The sequence below is a fragment of the Condylura cristata genome, unplaced genomic scaffold (assembly GCF_000260355.1).
Source record: "Condylura cristata isolate star-nosed mole 26May11 unplaced genomic scaffold, ConCri1.0 scaffold00021, whole genome shotgun sequence".
In the NCBI taxonomy this organism is placed as follows: Eukaryota; Metazoa; Chordata; class Mammalia; order Eulipotyphla; family Talpidae; genus Condylura; species Condylura cristata.
The window spans coordinates 36,514,224-36,526,995 of record NW_004567122.1 but is presented as its reverse complement, the minus strand read 5'-3'; the positions used below and the strand labels follow the sequence as shown (position 1 = coordinate 36,526,995).

The window sequence follows — 12,772 nt, the reverse complement described above, 5'->3', positions numbered from 1 at the left end:
TATCTTCTTCTATCCTGCCCATTCAAACCTACCTCCTCCCATCCCAAACAAAACTACACTAGCCAAATTAGTAAATTTGGTTCATTTTGACAGCTCCCAAGTTTATCCCTATCTTTTAAAGTTTAGTCCTCAAAACTATTTTCACCTTTTGTAAGGGAGCACCAACATATTCTCACTTGCAAAATCAAGTTATTTTCCTTTGAATATTGTTTATATTTTTAAAATTTTAACCCTTATTATTCACATTCTGACAACTGCTGATAAATTGATAAAAATCAATTTCTTTACTCTCTAAACCTGTCACAACTAAAATCTTCTTCTACCTGTTCCATCCTGTCAACATCTTCCTGACCTAATTTACCAACGACTCCCTTCTTCAGATAAGACTCTCAGGATATGTTTGTCTCTTATTACACATAAGACAGAGATCCTTGCAACTGATCAGAAAACTTAGCAACCTCTTCTTTTATAAAATTTTTACAAATCAGAATCAACTTCTCCTTCTATATCTAACTACTGACAATACGCAGAAAAAACTCCATCTTTGCTTAGGCTACTATTCCTCTGTTCTTCCCTCTTTTCCTTCTTCCCTCCCTCCATCCACCCACCACCTCATTCAATTGTGACTGTCCATTAAGACCTAGATGGTGGCAGTCTTTCTTTTCCTGAAGCTTACAATCTCCAAAGTGGACAGATTCTATGACCAGTTGCTAACACCTTCACCTATTTTAATTCACTTTAATTTAAATTAACCTTCACTGCCTCACTAAAAATATCTTTCTCCTATTTAAAATTCCTCAGTATCTGCAATTACCTTATGTGGTCAAAGGCTACTCTGCCATTTCAGATTTCTAATTTCTTTTTTAAGTTTCCGCTAAAGCTACTGCTGATATTCAAGTAATTAAATATGCCACTTATTTTGATAACACATCTCACAACACTGCCTTCTGTATTTAATACCTAAGACAGCCTTCTTTTGCCTAAGGAAATACCACACAAATCTGTTCAAAAAAAAATAAAAAAGCAAACATACAACAGATCTGAGAGGGTTTCAGAATCAGAATCACCCTTCATTTTCAGTTCAACTTCATTTTCCAGCCAAGGAAAGTGAGGACTGAAGAGGTAAGCTGATTTGTCCAGAGTCAGAAAGTCATCAAGTATCAAGGATCCAAGTCTTCAACTCCAGTTTAAATCCAATTTCATTTCACTTTATTACTTGACTGTACTGAAATTTAGTTTTGTCTTTTTTTCTAGACTATATTAGTATTTTTTTAAACTAAAGATAGTGTATTTCCAGGCACACAGTCATGTACAGTAACATATACACAAAAGCCATATTCTTTCTCAAAGAGGACATTACAATCACAGCAATCACACATTTTAAAAATGGATGGAGTCTTTGAGATCATTAAACAAGTAACTGTCAAAATGAATGCGAAAAATTACAAGCACTGGTTTTTCAATCTCTAGGACAACACACACAGTATGGGCCCTCCCCACCCTACCTTTTCACCTCACCCATAAAAATCATGATCTCACGGAGTCATTATTTTATCTTTCAAGGTAGGAGGATGAAAAAAAAAAAAAAGTGAATGAGAACCAGTAACCAACACCTCCACCTGACAAGTGAGAGATCTCCAGTTTGCCAGCAAATTCATAACAACTCCGGGGCAAAAACCAAGGGTTCTTGTCTTTCACACTGGCGTGTATTTTATATTGTGGGTATAGATTTATATAACAAAGTCTTCTGGACAACATTTCCCACTACACAGGAACCTTCCTCCCCAATGGCCCTTGGCAGGCTATTGATGTGTAGAAAGAAACACGACAGACATCTAGATTCACTTAACTCCTGGCTTTTCAGGATGCAGAAAAACTCCTGGAAGGGGGATTGAGAATCTGCGGTTAAGAACTAGGGAGGGCATCAGTGGCCTTCACACATTCGTTTGACAGAGAAGCAAACTATGGCACAGAGAGGGTAAAGAACCTGGGCAAGGTCACACAGTGAGTACAGGAGGTAAGACTAGAACTCCGGGCTCCTGATGGCAGGAGAGCTGCCCCTCTGCGTCCTGCTCAGGGGCAGCCCCACAGCACGTTGATTACAGGCCTTCCTCAATTTCCTGGCGTAAACACTTATTTAACACTAAAACGTGGGATTCGTGAAGCCCAGAATGGGATGGAGCCCGGAAGTTTTCCTGGTTAAATCCCCGAATTTTTGCGGAGGAAATCGAGGTCCAGAAAAGGTTCTGTGTGCCGGAATCTTTGGCCAGATTTAGCCTAAGGTGGCAAACCCGCAACCGGGGCCTAGAAGGCCAAGAACTACAAATCCAAAAACCCCTCTGGAGCTCTAGGCCCGAAGGGGACCCGCAATCCAGCGGTGGGGAGTCCCAAATCCACCGTCCGCCGCCTCCTCCCCAGTCGCACGCACCCCGGGCTAAGCGGCCCGCCTCCAATCCCCAGGCCCACTCGGTCGCTGCCTCACCTACGCCGGCCCACCGTCTGTTATTGTGGTTGAGAGGGCGGGAGAAACACAAGACACTTCCCGCGGACCCCCCCGCCGGTCCGCTTCCGCCTCCGCCGCTGCAGGGGCACTTCCGGGGTATTGCCTTCCGGGGCGGGGCTAGCACTGTGTGTCCCTATTGGGTGTGGCGGAGAGTGCGCGCATGGTAGCCATCTTAAGTGTGGCATACGGCACAGCCTGGGGGCTGGTCTTTTACCTGAGGAGTCGGCGCGCCGGAAATCCTGATTAGGACGCCTGGGAAGAGTCGCGACTCGGAGGTGTGTCCTTCGCTGTACGGTGTTAGAAACATTTGGATGTTGCTTTTGTCATTTGCAGGAAGGTTGAGTAATAGTAGAAGTTTTTCCAGAGTTCTTTCTGCTAAAAACGGAAAACGTGTGCTTGTTGTGCATGGGGGCGTTCTGTTTTCAGTCATGATGTTAAGTCACCCCTTCTTGTGGAGCATCATCTCTGCATGCAAATAACAGTGTTTTAGTTTCCCAAGAGCTTTTGCACCAGTGTCATTAAAATCTCCCACTCTGAAATAGGAGCAGAAATCAACTTAGTGTTTTTTGTTTTTTTTTTTTAAGATTTATTTATTCATCCAGAACTGGGGTATAGGACAGAGATGCGGAGGGTGAGAGGATTCATCAGAGACAGAGTGGGAGCAGAACAGGCAGATCGACGAAGTACACTGAGGGGAGCAGCGGGCGGGTCAGGAGAGGTGTGCCACGCCATGTGGCGCTCCTCTGGGGCAGTCGGGAATCGAACTCATGCGGAAGTGGCATAAGCTTCTTAGTGCAGTGCTTTAACCCGCTGCGCCACCAGAGACGGCCCTTAGTTGTTTTTTTTAAAGGATAAAAAATATCCTCAGAGAGGCTGATTGACTTAATCCCTGACACAGGGCGACTGAAAGGTTTTTATCTTCGATTTTGCGTTTTATTTCTCTGACATGTAGTAAAGATCGCCCAAAATACCTGGATTAAAATCAATACAAATAACCCTTAGGAATGTTAATGTGCATTCAAACTAGGTGAGACACTACTTGACAAGAAAGAGGAGCGACTTGATTCTTCTGGAGAAAGGACTAAAGGTGGTGTAAAATCCACTGTTTTGACTTTTCCTTCTTTCCCTATTATGGTTTGTTGCCAAACGTTTCAATCTGTTTTAAGTAGTTACAGTTCTAGCTCTCCCATAAGTAAAACCATGTTACTTGATTTGGGGTTTGGTAAAGAAAAACCAGCAGCAAACGTTCATCATATTGATGTATTTATTCATCTTACATCCAGCTTTCACGGCTCATTCTTCCTGTAAGTGAAGATAATATAGAATCCCCATGATTCCATATCTTGTATGTGTGACCTTAAATTATTCAATCACAAATCCTTGTTTTGTTTCTATTACCTAGATTGTTCTAAAGGACAAATAGGAACTGTATATGAAAGTGTCTAGCACTAAGCCTGGCACAAATAGAAGACATTCAATAAGATTTGTTTCAGTGCAATTTGGTTGAATCTTTAATTGAATATATATAGTTTTTCATTTGCTTACCATTCCTCCTTTTGTAAGAAGCCCTATGGTGGGTTTAAATACAAATAAGATATATTTGGTATCTCAGTGTCTGAAGGGAAGCAAAGTATATCTACAAACTAGAGTGAATTCTAAGTAGACTTTCTGAATTCTATGATTGCCTGCTATGAATAATTAGACATCAAAACTAGTTTGACCTTAAAACTTGAGACACAGTATGTAATGTGTGTCCCTTCACCTCTGAGAAATTTTTTGTTCCTAGATGATACAGGTTTTCATTAGTGTTCCACACTGTCACCAGTGCACTGTCATTCAATGGAGGGAAATTCGCCCTCCATTGAATGACCTCAGATCATTGTGGTGTTTTTGAATTCTTACCCCCCACTTTTTAATGTTTTAAATATCTTCTCATAGATATTTAAATATTCCCATAGATATCAAATATTCCCATAGATTCCAACAAAGATCTCTGATCTCCCTTGGAACTGTTTTAGCTCTTAGATAACAGTTACTTCCGTTATTAGAAGGTCAAGCATTTAAGAGCTCTAGCTGACTGTATGGGTCAGGATTTACTCTGAGTGGGTTATGGCTGTGGCCTCTGTGCAGTATTCACCTGAAAGAGGCACATTGGGATCACCCATTGCCCTTGGGCTTGAGTAATGTGGCAGAACTCAGCTATGAATTTAAATGTAGGGTCTTTTGAGAAATATCCTATTACTATTCTAGCTGAGAAACTGTATTTAGTGGTCAGCAATGCAGACTTTAGAAACAAAGATCAAGTTCAAGTATGAGTGCCTTTGTTTCCTGGCAGAGAAACCATAGGCAAATGCTTCAGTTATAACTTTTAGTATTGTCAAGTACAAACAGTACAGTCTTGAGGCTGCACAGGAACAATTCTTCACATGATTTTTTTTTAAATTGTGATAAATTACATAATACAAAACTTTGTTTAAACCATTTTTTAGTGTCCAGTTAGTGACCTCAAGTACCTTTACATTGTTGTGCAACTACACCCACATCCCACTTCAGACCTTTTTCATCTTGCAAAATTAATATTCTGTTCCTTTCTCTCATCAAACAACTTCCATTCTGCCCTCCTTGACCCTTTGCAACCACCATCCTACCTTCTGTGTCTAGGTACCTCAGATGAGTGAAATCATGCAACATTTGTCCTCTTGTATTTGGCTTCTTTCACTTAGTACATCTAAATGTTTTATCCATTTCACCCTCCTTGTAGCACATGTCAGAATCCCTTCCTTGCTAAGGCTTAATAACATCCCACTGAAATATATGCCACATTTTTATTTGTCCATTGATGAACTTTCACAATGCTTCCACTTCTTGGTTATTGAACAATGCTTCAATGAACATGAGTGCAGATATCATTCAGATTTGATTTTTCTTTCTTTTTTCTTTCTTTTTTTTTTTTTTTTGGAAATATACCCACAGTTGGAATTGCTAAGTCTTACAGTAATTCTGTTTAATTTTTTCCCATAGCAATTAAACCATTTTATCTTCTTACCGACAGCTCACAGGATTCCAATTTTCCACATTCTTACTCAGATTTTTGTTGAGAGTTAGTAGTCAAGTTAGAATGGTATCCTCGAAGGTTAGTTATTGCTTGAGTGTTCTGAGGCCCTATTTCCTTCTCAGCTATAGTTGTGTTTGCAAGGGCTGAATTCTTAGGATATTTCTAAAGTTCATTTTCAAAACATTCTAAATCATCTGAAGTGCTGAATGAAAAATTATAGACTGAAGAATTGTTGAACAAGGAAATCCTATGAAAGGATATTGTATGTAAGTGTTTGCAGAAAATTGTGGTTTTGAAACCAAATACAAAGTGGTAGATTTAGAAAATAAAACAAAACAAAACAAAAAAACCTGCATGGGAAGTTTTAATAAACTTGAGCCTTTGAACAAGTATTCAGCAGCAAGGCCTTTGCATTTCATTTTTAATTTGGACCTTACTGAATAAAATTAAGTTTATGTGATAAGAAGGAGAAATGATTAGGGAAGAAATTTAGGAAACTCAACAAGTTTTCTTAATAATTAATCTTACTGTGTTTTCCCTGTCCAGGTTTTATAGCTGGATCTTTAGAAGTATGCCAGTAAAGAAGCTACTCTAGAAATAAAAATAGTTTGAATTGCCAGGAAGTATGTCTATTTATTATCAGCCAACATTTATTAAAAAGTCTGTATGATACCTGGAAAATTTTAGGAACAAAGATTGGAAATCTTAGGGTAACAATGTCTGCTCTCAGGAAGGTGGGTAGACGTCCTGTACAAAGAACATACCAGTGAAATCTAGAGAGTCCTGTGCAGTGAGATGCTGGAATGCCTGGACATCATGGAGGCATTGAAGTGTCAGGCTCACTCAGAATAGTCACAAACATCCTTTTTAAGTCACTTGCTCCATCCATGCATGATTTTTCTCTGTCGCTACTAAATTGTGTCTCTAGCCACTTACTCTCAAATTCTATTCTTAGTATATTTGTTTTGTTTTTGCTATCTTAGTTACAATACCACTCTATCAATCATTGGAAAATCATCATCACATTTAAGCCCTCTGAACATTCTAAGGTTAAGTATGGCTGGTTACATTTTATAAGTAATGCGACTCAGTTTCAGAGAGGTTAAGTGTTTGCCAAAGGTCACCCAGCTAATAAATTGCAGTCATTGTAAATTTAAGCTTTCTGACTTCTATGCCTAATGGTGAACTTAAACACTTTTTAAAGTTTTCTTCCAAGTGGCAACCTAATTTATCTACTTCAGGCATGGTGTGGATTGTGTCAGTCCTATGCTCAGAACTTTGAATAACTTTTTTGCTTAAACTTTAGGCCTTAAAATATAGGTTTAAAACTGGTAAAGCAGAATCCCAAAGCCCAGCAGCCCTCATTGTTAGCCCAGCTTGACAGTCTTATTCCTCTTCATAAACAGCATAACCACCTGCGCAGAGAACCAACTGTTTCCATCACACACCTAAAACTATCCTGCCTTACCCTAAGTAAACAAGTCCCTCCCCGCTCAAACCTTGCCTGCTCCCCCTACTGGTGAAAAGTGGATCAGTCTCATTCAGGTATTAAGGAAAGAAAAGGCAGATGTTGCTGAGCTGGTCCATCTTGGTGAGCCCAAATCTGGGACAGAAATGATCGTTCTTAAGTTCCAGGGGAATGGGAGGGTGTTTGGATAGCTGCAGTTTTTTAAATATGGCTGCACTTTTAGCTTAAATATTTCCTGAATGCATGCTCTGTGAGTGGGTATTGGAGTAAAGTGCAAGGAAACAATGATGAGATATAAACATATTTCTACCGTCAGTTTTGCAAGGGAGGCTAATGGTGAAATGCGAGACAGGTGAATCAATTTCTTTAAAATGTACAGATCGGGTGGCAGGGTCGGGGGACAGTAGGCACATTGTTAAGGTTTGTTGAATGAAGGAATTAATGAATGAATGGATAAATCTTATATACTTGTTTTCCTTTTAAACTCTTCAATTATTTAACAAAACCTTCTAAAATAAATAAATCTTATAGCTATTCAATTAAACATAAATATGGTAAATGTTAACTTCTCCAGATGCTCATAATAGTCTTAATAAAATTCAGATCCTTTCAATTGAAAAATCTAACTTTAAATCGCTATTCAATTAAACATTTCAAACTGAAATGATAAGACATCCATCATATTCTTATTAAGCTGTATTTTCTTAAATTATGACATAGTTGAAATGAAAACTATAGACTCAAATGAATTAAATAGATGTGATTTAATCATTCCTGTGCTTCAATATAATCTTTAGGGCTTGTTAAACAATCACTTAAAACTCACTCTGTCACCCATATCTGCAGGCTGCAGCTGCATATTGATTGAAGGGTGTTTGGCTGGGCCCCAGGATTCCCTCTTTAACAGTCTTCCCCCTTTTACTTTTGGTGTATGGGCTGCAAGGAACAGGATGGGAGTGGCATGATAAACCTTCTTATGCAGCTGGAGTGCATGTGAGAGATGCTAAATCCAGCACTTAGGAAAGTCAGAGAGTAGCAGAGGGTAGTTGCTGGTTTTGTTTGAATCCATAGATACTCTCATGCCTGAAGTTAAGACGCCCTGCATCCTCCTAGTCACACAGACTCACTCATTCTTGTTTGGCCTAAATTAAGTTTCACTTGGAAACTGAGTGTTTGTATGCTGTGTTAGCCATTATCCTCCTCTATTGTCCCAAACCTTCAGAAAACAGAGATTTCACTGGGTTTTTTAGGTGCAGGAGCCATCGAAATGTGTTCCTCCTTGTCCTAGCTGCTTTCAGAATACCTTGTATCAGTCACTTTGATTTGGGCTTTCTTTTGGGTGTTACCCGCCAAGGTCAGCCTGCTATAGGTGGCTGCTCACCTAGTTCGCTCTGAGGCAATCTGGGGTAAGTGCTGTAATGCAGGCAGGCAGGTGTTTGTTTGGAGAGACCTGTTGGGATGGTGCAGGACCTGGCCATAGAACTCACCATCCTGGATCCCGATAGGGGTTTCATCTTAGAAGGACTGGGAGAGCAGTGAGATGGCCACGGTGTGGTTACAGGTGTAGGGAATGAAATAGGATTGCGAAGAGGCTCCATCTCCAGAACTACGTGTTTTCTTTGATCTCAACAAATAAAAAAAGGTGAAGGAGGAATGCACATAGGCCCTGTCTTTCAGGCCAAATCTTACTGGCAAGGCATGACTAGATTGCTAGGTTGAGAAAGAATTTGAGGTCATATCCAGCTCATTACAGGTAGTGTCATTGATTACTAGTGTCTGGATGGGCCTGGAGAGAAATAGAGGTGATGTGATTCTTACAGATTGCCTCAGAGCGAACTAGGTGACATGCTGCTTATTTTTTTGTGGAAGGTAATTGGAATCTAGCATACCCAAGACTGATGCTTTGCCCAATTGTCAGTCTTCCTGAAAATGTGAAATAATTTCTCCCAGCACCTCTCTGTAGTGGGGTTTCTGACATTGTTTTCCTATGTAAGGAAACCCTTTCTAAACTTTCTTTCCAAACTATATCTAACTCTGAAAGGTTCTCTGCCTGTTCTTTTCCTTACACATTTATTACCCTCCTCCTAAAAACTCTATAATCTTGCCTTACTAATCAGATCCATGTGCCGTTAGTATGGAACTCTGTGAGCATGAATTAAATCTGTCTTTTGCCAATAATCTCCTTGTGTTGCTTTATGATTGTGCCAGCCAACAGAACCAGAGGCACGATACTTCTCAAGAAGAGTACTGTTGGCATTTTGGTTGGGTCCATTCTTCCTTGTGTAGGACCATCCTGTACATTGCAGGCCTTTAGCCCACTGAATGTTGGGGGGCGGCCTACCCCAGTCCCTGTGACAAAAATCCCCCCTCCCCAAGTCTTTCACTTGTCTCTTATGAGTATAACTCTGCAAGATCTACTTGAAAAATTAGGTTTGACCAAGAATGATTTGACTTGAATTTTCTAGAGGCTTGAACAAGCATTGCTTATGTTTGTTAAGACTAAGGGAGAAAAATACACATTTCTTTCTTTTATTTTCTTTTAGATCTTGAGTTGTAACTGAGCTTGTCATCTGCAGGGGAGAGGAACTGAGAATGGGGCTGGGAATGAAGAGTCTCCTGCAAAGGTAAGACAACATTTATGGGGACAGGGAATTAGCTTGGACCCAAGAACAGGGGATTTAATGCCATCCCTGGTTGAAAAAGGTAGGAGACTCAGCTGTTGAGGGAAGGGTGTTCTGTGAAATCTCATTGTTACTAAAGGGACTGTCCTCCCATCTTAGAGTCGCCTTGTCTTTTGGTGTTTCTTTTGTCAAAGCATTGTCTTTAATGCTACTTCTGAGAGCCCTGCCCTTTGCTCTGTATGTCTGAATTTACTGAATAACATCAGCTACCTTATATGAAATTTTTTGAGCAATGTACCATATGCGACAAGGAGTGAATAAGTGAATGAATGTAACATATTCTACCCCTAATTTAAGAATTCAAGTACCACCTATTTAAGATCCTTCATATATCTGTCAAGTACCCTATGAGAAGTGAGAAAAAGAGGGGTTGAGTAATAGTCTGATAATATTGTTGCCATTTTCAAGTTTTGCATTGTTCATTGCACCCCAGCCAAGACCACAGAAACGCTTTGGTTGGACAATTTGGGTTTATTATTCATTGCAGAAAGAGGGGATGCCTGCTGGGGAAGTCTTAGGGCACCACAGTGGAAAGATACTACAAAGAATTTATCTGAGGATTTGGATTCCTGAGGTTGATTTGGGGAAGATGTAAAGGGACTTTGCTCTGGATTGAATGCCCTCAGGATGTTGAAGTCTCTCAGCTATTTGGTGTCTAAAAAGGTCTTACTTAGAAAGAAGGAGTCCTATATATTCTATGTTTTCTCCTATTCAAATGTTAAATTTATAAAGTAGGCACAATAAGAGATTAACAATAGAAATAATAATAAAGAACAATTATAACTATGGAAAAATAAACATTATGTGGTTGTGTCACCTGTCTCAAAATAGCACAGTGTTTTTGTACCAAAGCTAAGTCAAACTGCAGAAAGTGAAACCATGGATGAGGGAGGCTGCTGTATGAGAGACCTTGCCTGAGTTCAGCCTCATATTCCACTGAGCTTTCTCAAAACAGCATTATTCTCTCAAGGCTTCCAAAACTCAGAGAAAGCAAGCAGAAACACACTACCAAGGACAGGGACACAAGGGATCTCCAGTTGCAAGGGTCTCGGTCACAGGTCAACTCATGGTATCATCATTTTGATGACCTCTTTCAGCAGCTAGATTGAAGATGTTTGGTACTTTGTGGTTTTGCCTGTTTGAAGCGTGATTGTGGTGTAGTCTTGTCTTCATGGTGATTCATCATGGTGGCCGCGTGCCTTTGATGGCTGATGTTCCGTGAAATCGTTCTTGTTGGATAGGATATCATGGCTTAGGGTGAGCGGGAGTCCAACCTGCCGCAGTGCCTAGTCTGCTCCCCGATATTGTAGCCTGTTTTTCTCTCATTTCAACATATGTTAAATAATCACTTGTTTTCTCATTTCCTGATTGTAAACTATATTTGAGCATTGACCTGCCATGATTATCACTAAGAAGCCAGAGTCTACCCAAGTCTTTTGGTCTTCACACTTCAGCACTGAACACTTAAAGCATATTGACTGAATATAGGAATGAACCATCCAAAGGAGACTGTGACTTGCTTAAAGACAAGAGTCACTTTCTTTTTGGTGATGTAGTCCTATCGCATGTCATTAAATTGAACTGACTTCAAGAGAAGTTTTCCATAGCATAAAGTTTATTGATTTTTTTTAATAAGGTAATATAATGAATTCTACTTCCTGAAGGAATGATGACGCTTAATTCAAATGACTTCTCTCATGAAGAACAAAAGGGAAACCATGTCACAATCAGCACTTTCCTTTATGATGAATTGAAAGATTGAATTCCAAAGCTCTATGAAAAATTGATGGACACATTTAGTGATTATTTGTATGAAAGATGATCCTTCTCCCTCTTAGAATAGTGGTGCTACAAAGGAGCTTCACCGGAGGAGAGGCCTTGTTTTATAGACTCCTGACTTATAAGTAGCCCACAGCTACTCAGGTTTCTCTCTCCCCCAACTGTTCCATCCACCCTGGGGAGTCCCTTACTTTGTAGGTACATTGAAAAATTACTTAAACCTCTTGGCAAATATGTAAGCCTGTATGTTAAAGAAGAAAGGGAAAACAATGACTTCCTGAGAATATCTTTTAACTTTTCTGCCATTACTGTGTCAATCCTCCAAGAACCTACTTACCAGTCTTTCATTTAGCAAGTACTTATCATCCTCAGTTGGTATCCAAAATTGTTAAATGCTAGGAATAAATCACACACTGCCTTTTGACTTCCTGGGGCTTATGTTTGGTGACAGGACAGTAATCATGAAATAGAAAAATAAAATATCTGCAAGGTACTTTTATAAGAATTAAGAAGGAGACAGTAGCATCTTAACCTGAAAACTATTAGAGGTAAATCTATTTTAAGTAGCATGTACAGTGAGGGCCAGCATCTGGAAGGAGGAGATCTATAAGCTGAAACACATAGGAAAATACCAGCCCTGTGAAAAGCATGGAAAAAATGTTTTTGTGGGAGAGCACAGTTTGCTCACAGGTCCTGAAACCGAGAAGAAATATGTGTATTGGAAATTATTGGGAAGAAGAGTCAGTGTGGTCAAAGTATAGTACAAGTAAAGCAATAAATTTAGGTGAGACTTGGGTTTTAGAGACATCCCAGAGCATTTTACCAGAGGGGGATAAATTGAGGCAAGGTCTTTAACTTGAGCACTGAGTCTCATTGCTTTAGTATTACCTTTAAAAGGATGACTTCTTTCTTACAGCTGTGATTTTCAAATATTTTAGGAACAGGACCTTTTTTCCCACAAAAATCTCATATTAAAATCGAATGTTTAAGCCCTCCCGGGTGGTGCAGCGGGTTAAAGCACAGCACAAGAAGCTAAAACCACTTCCGCATGAGTTGGATTCCCGCCTGCCCCACAGGTGACCCACATGGCGCAGCAGACCTCTCCTGACCCGCCCGCTGCTCCCCTCAGCAGTGTACTTGTCAGTCAGCCTGTTCTGCTCCCCACTCTTGTCTCTGGTGAATCCTCTTATCACCCCTGCACCTCTGGCCTGTACCCCAGCTCTGTATGTATAAATAAATAAATCTTTAAAAAAAAATTTAAAAATCTAATGTTTAAGTCAGATAAT

At 39.9% G+C, this 12,772-nt stretch overlaps 1 protein-coding gene and 1 long non-coding RNA gene across 7 annotated transcripts in view; one reads left to right on the top strand and one right to left on the bottom strand.

Annotated features, from left to right (window-relative positions):
* Window positions 1–2,584, bottom strand: part of FBXO38 (F-box protein 38) — a 44,483-nt gene extending 41,899 nt beyond the window's left edge. For 2 of the 6 annotated variants that reach the window (XM_004686863.1, XM_004686864.1), the window contains exon 1: window positions 2,483–2,584. The gene's annotated coding sequence lies outside the window, so the exon portion shown is untranslated. Of the gene's footprint in view, window positions 1–2,428; window positions 2,453–2,482 lie in introns of those variants that run through there. The other 4 variants (XM_012727979.1, XM_012727982.1, XM_012727980.1 and 1 more) reach the window with 3 other exon arrangements.
* Window positions 2,585–2,717: 133 nt separating this feature from the next.
* Window positions 2,718–12,772, top strand: part of LOC105853929 — an 86,567-nt gene continuing 76,512 nt past the window's right edge. The window contains exons 1-2 of the long non-coding RNA XR_001145680.1: window positions 2,718–2,778; window positions 9,570–9,650. This is a non-coding gene — a long non-coding RNA (uncharacterized LOC105853929). The remainder of the gene's footprint in view (window positions 2,779–9,569; window positions 9,651–12,772) is intronic.